This window comes from Pelobates fuscus, chromosome 8 (assembly GCF_036172605.1).
Source record: "Pelobates fuscus isolate aPelFus1 chromosome 8, aPelFus1.pri, whole genome shotgun sequence".
NCBI lineage: Eukaryota > Metazoa > Chordata > Amphibia > Anura > Pelobatidae > Pelobates > Pelobates fuscus.
In genome coordinates, this window is record NC_086324.1 from 78,996,099 (window position 1) to 79,002,123 (window position 6,025).

Sequence of the window (6,025 nt, forward strand, 5' to 3'; positions counted from 1 at the left end):
GTCCTTCTACTTCAGTAATGTCTCTCAAGTTTCATTGTTTTCTAAATTCTCACCAACATTGCCCCTTTTCTTTAGCTTTGCCACTACAGTGCCTCCCTTCTCTCAATCCTTACTTCTATTACCCATTCTTCTTTAGCAGTGATCCCCCAGTTTTTTTCTCCCAGTGCCATCTTTCTTTCAATTCTCATGTCCTTTGTCTTTCTCTTCATTATGGTGTCTCCCCAGTGCCATCTTTCTCTGAATTCTCACTTCCATTGCATCACTTCTTTAACAGTGTCCATCAAGGGTTCTCTCACCAGGACTGTGGAAATGTTTGAAAATCTAATTGTTTAAGGGCCTAAAAAAAGTAGCTCAATCTATTTGTCCGTCATGGCAATCTACTTGTCCTGACACAAAATAATTTGATATTAGAAAATTTGGGGACTCTGCTTATGTCTGACTTCTGTCAGTATTATTCACTAAACTTTCCCAAATAAAATCCAAATGGAAAACTGAGCCAAAAATAGCAAATCTGGAGTAATTCTCCAACTCAGCTATAGTCACAACTGGAAATGTTTGCAAGTTGGATTTAATTTGCGAAAATTTGCATCTCGCCCTCTGTCCTCCACCATGGTGTGTGTGTGTGTGTGGTGTGTTAACTGTGTGTAATAAGTGCATGGTGAGTGCTTGCGGTATGCAATATATGTCTCTGGTGTGTGCTGGTTGTATGTAATGTATATGTGGTGTGTGCTGGCTGTATGTAGTGGATGTCTGTAGTATGTGCTAGCTGTATGTAGTGTATGGGTGTCTGCTTTACAACCTCACCTTTTGATTTCCTGGTGGATTGTCTGGATCCCTGGTGGTCCATTGGTGGGTCCTATCACCCTGGCAGAAAAAAAAAAGATCTGTGCTGAGTAACCGAACAGGAACAGTAAAAATAAATAAATAAACAAAGGTATATACAATGGATAAAAAAATAAAAGGTGGTGCCAAGGTTGTGTATTAAAAAAACAGTCAATACATAAGAACACAATAAAAACTACGAATATAGTCAAACATAAAAAAAAAAATAAAGAAAGCAATAAAAAGTCCAATAAAAATTCCAATCACGTGGAAGAGTCTCTACTTGTTTTAATTATCAGGTCAAACAATACTTGGGATCCCTATGGACAAATAAAAAATACAGAGAAAATCCAATAGTGTAGTATGTCACAAAAAAATAAAACTCAGATATTAGATATCTCAGCAGCGTAATAAAACTAGAATCCAAATACAAAAAAAAAAACAATAATGTTCTCTGTATGAAATGAACCAGGAGTGAGATAAAAGTAATTAACTCACATTTAATTGAGTAGACAGACCACTCAATTAATAAAGCTTAAGTGGTTTGATCCCCACCTAGGATTCTTCAGCAAGGTCCTCACTAGAACAGTAGACATGATGTCAGGTCATAGAAAAATAAATAAAAAAGGTACATGGCACACTCACAGTAAAAAAAGAAGCCAATATTCCTTTATTAAAACAGCATTAATATATTCCACAATGTGTTTTGCCACACAGGGCTTTGTCAAGTAGAAACAAAAAGTCAAAACCTGGCAAAAAAAGAAGTATATATAGGATATACAAACATTTGAAAGTGGAGTTTGGCACCAAAATGACATCATCATGTGACACCAATACAAACAATATGTGAATGAAAAAGCTTTATTAAATTAAGTTTCATATAGGTAGGTATAGAAATAGTGAGAGTTATAGGAAGGTTAACACGAGGATTAGAACATGGTTAAAATTGATCTAGAATCGGGTCACAGGGACTTCTGATCCACCTCCCTCCACCTCTGTGTGTGTGTTGAAGTGGAGAGAGACGGATCGTGTGCATCTATGTGTCCCTGACAGACCCAAAGTGTTTTAAAGTGTCAAAACTCCCTTTATCAATTCCTGATTTAAAATTTACCAGGGATTAACCCTTTGATCACTGACAGCAGTGATCACAATATTGATCACAGTACTTTACTGTGATCAGAGTGTTTTTTTTTTATCCGCAGAGGTTAACTTTATTTATTTTTTAACCCTCAGGGGTTAAATATATTTAATTTATTTTAAACCTAAGGAAACCCAATTTAAGCTTTCAAACAGATGGTATTCAACACTGAAACAATGACATTTTTTTTCCCCAGATTCATCAGATAGATGCTGGAAATGTAACATTAATGAAGGCAATTTAATCCACAGTTGGTGGAAGTGCAAACCCATAAATAATTTCTGGAAAGATGTAATTAAGGCTCAATATAAAATAACGGATATAAAATTAGTTTTCAAACCAGAAGTGGTTTGCTAAACTTGTACTGGCCAAAAATGACCAACAAAATATTAATTATAATTTTACATATAATTACAGCAGCTAAACTACTTTTAGCACGAAACTGGAAAAGAGAGACAATCCGACTCATTCAAGATTTAATAACACAAGTCATTTGGCAAGCAAGAATGGAAAGGGGTATCTTGTTGAACTTAGGAAACATATATCCTTAAATAGAAGACTGGGACATTTGGATAGGTAAAATGGAAGTGATAACCTTACAATTAATATCACCATTACGCTGCTCCCTTATGAACCTAGTATGTAACAATTAGCTGTGTTAGCTAAGGTCCAAACATAGCGAAAAGAGGACCAGAAAAAAGGGGAGACAAAGAAAAGAAGGCAAAGACCTTATCACCTAAACAGGCAGACAAAAAAGAATAATACAATAAGGATAATGCACTAGACATAAGTGACTTTCACTTTCTCCAAAAATAAAATGAAAAAGTAAACTAGACAAATAGGTATACACAATAAAATAAAACTAGAGTTTGGAGGGGGTAGGGGAAAGGTGATTCGGGAGGGGAAATTAATAAGATAACACAAAATATTTATGATGACAAGAGTACCAAGGCCTGAAATATAGAAGCATTAGCAAAACTATGCAAGGCAGGTACATGTCTGAAATAGAAAAAAAAAAAATATATATATATATATTTAATTTATATTTTTTTAACTTTTATTTTCAGTTATTTAGTTAGCTGGGGTGGGTGGAAGCTAGGGAAATTGGGAAATCTAGCATTAGGGTAGCTAGGAAGTTGAAAAGTTTTAGAACGTTTTAAAAAGATTTTAAAAGTTTGTAAAAAGTGAAAAAAGTATCAAAGAAGTTCTTAAAAGTTTAAAAAAGTATAAAAAAAAGTGAAAAAAGGGAAAAGGACAAAAAAACTGTTTATTTTAAGTCTAAGCATTTCTGCTTTGCTGTAACATATTCATCCTCACCTTGCGGTATCTGCAGTAATTGTCTTACTGACAAATGCAGTAGTGCCGTTCAGTGGCCATGCATTAATGTATCTGACTCCTGCAGCATGTTGGTGGACGCCGGCCGCTGCGGATCCACACCAATTTGTAACCCCATGTCCACCTACGGCGTGCGTGTGATATCTTGCAATGGAAGTGTAACGAGAATATACCCCAACACGCAGGATTCAGCTAAGCAGAAGACAACACAGAGGAGAGATACGTCTACCGGACCTTAGAATAGGCGGACTCGACGTATAAGAGAGGAGTACAGAGTCAGGAGCGATCCGAGGTCAAGGGCACAAAGAGACAGCGTAAACTAGGACTAGCCGGGGTCTGGTATACAGTAAACAGCAAGCCGGCAAACAGAACAGATAAGGATAAAGAGATAACGTAGTCAGAAACAAAGCCAAGGTCAATACGAAGGAACACAACTGAACACAACAAGCGCTAATGGGAACTGCAACAGAAACCACGATAGGGCAGGGAGTAAAGGGAGAGGTAAGTTTAAATAGCTTCTAAACTAATGTGATTGGCTCCTGTCATATCCACACCCCCAAAAGGTAAGTGTATGGGGAGTGTGGCATGACAGGGGCCAATGGGAGCCTTTTGCCAATTTAGGCTCCCACTGTCTCTTTAAGAGCGTGCCCGAGACTCGCGGCGTGCTCTTAGATTCAGGCAGTACACGTGACCGCTTCTCGCGGTCACTGCCCACCTTCCTATTGAAGCCGTCGGATGAGCCTCTCGAAGAGAGGACCGCGGCTGGCCCCTGGATAAGGTAAGTAACGCTACAGGAAGAGCACACACGTTCTGGGGTCAAAGGCTGGGTACAGCCAACCGGATCTGAGGGAGGCTTATTTAAACTCCTTTTACCTTTTCCTCATTGCCATGTAATGGTTTCCTTTGGTGGTTGTCCGAGAGTGTTTATTTCTGGTTGTTGACTTTGGCTTCGTTTGACTTCCCTGTATTCTGGTTATCCCTGATTTTTGGCTTTCCCTTATTGTTGTGTCTCGTTCTGTGTTCCTGACCTTGGCAAGTATTCTGACTATTCTCTGGTAAGTTAAGTCCAGACACTCTAAGGCCCGATAAGATGTTACCTTTAGTCCTAGTTGTGACATAATTCTATGTGCTGGATCAACTAGTAATCCTGACATTTGCAAGGTGTACACACTGTGTTTAGCGGTGATCTGATTTCTGATTTTACCCGCAGGGGTTAATTTTTTTAGAAGTTTTGAAGTCTTAGAAAGTTTTTAAGAGTTTTAGAAAAGTTTAAAAAAGTATAAAAAAAAGTATAAAAAGGCGGGGCCGGACCGCCAAGATGGACGGTCGCAGGAAAGCTCAGCGCCTGCAAACTACAACCCATTAAGGCAAACTACAACCCATTAATTTAAGCTTCTCAATGAATCCAACTACCTACCACTGCGACCCATGACGGACAACGGATACCGGATCCAAGGAGAGGCTTGGTCCTGTAGTTTTAGTCCCTCGGAGGTGAGATCTCCGATCCTAAGCAGGAACTTAGCCGGCGGTGTGTGGGGTGGACGACCACCGCTCCACTATCCTGCCTCACGGAGCCTGAACAGCACTCTGAATCTCTGCAGACTCTGCCCTGTCCCCCCCCCCCCTCTGGACCGGGGGGTTGATCCCGGTCCTTGACCCATAGCCACACTCGTGGCAGCTAAGATCCGGCAACAACACAGGCCAAGGGCCCACACTTAAGATGGCGGAGACCATGTGTGGAATAACTGACTGGCAGACGGCTCCTGCTGACCTGACATCAACCGCAGCCAACAGCAAGACGAAAATACAGGGCCTCCACAAGATACTTGCCTCCCGAGGCGGGCAGAGGTGGAGGAAGGGAAACACTAAGCAAGTGGTGGCACCACAGCACCCGCCACCAGCGACCAACCCTAAGTTGTCCCGCACCGGGACCCAGGGAGCCGACACTCAGAGCAAAAATGCACCCTCCCTCTACTCACCGTAAGGAGCCTCCTGCCCAGCAGCACTGGAACCGCGATGCACCCAGCTCGCAGATACACAGCAGGACGGGCCACATTCATAAAAGGTGCAGAAAGCTCCAGAGGACATTGGCAGACATACCAACATCTACTCGGCACATGCACAGCGAACCTACACAACAGGGACCTGGGCCCCGCTCATGGGCCACCAGCACAGAGCATTCTTGTGAGGCGATATGGGGACTTCTAGGGTGAAGGACTCACACAACCGCCATGGACACTGAACTTAGGGCAAACGCAGTTACATCTAACATGGCTATTCTTACTATAATCAATCTTACTATATAATACTATAATGTTCAAGTATGCTAAGAAACCATATAAATGTATGTATGTATGTATTGTCTCAACACTGCTAATCCTTCACCCAACTCGAAGACACACTAGAATAGTTACACTCTATGCTTTGCTTAAGCTGATATGCCATGGATGTGTGTGCATGCCTACCTACCTCGGCAGACACTTACACCTAAATCGATGTCACACTAGTATTGTTGTACTTAATGCCATTACTAAACCACTATGACATAGAAATGTATGCACTAGTACTGTCTGTTACATATTCATACGCTTATAAAAATTTGGTTAATGGCATTTACTGTCCACACAGGAAAAGTTGTGCCGAGCAGCAACCAAATCCACAGAATGGTTAATGCTGAGCAGCAATTATGCAAATGGGAACCTGGTAACTGCCTTTGGGGTCAAAGGCTGG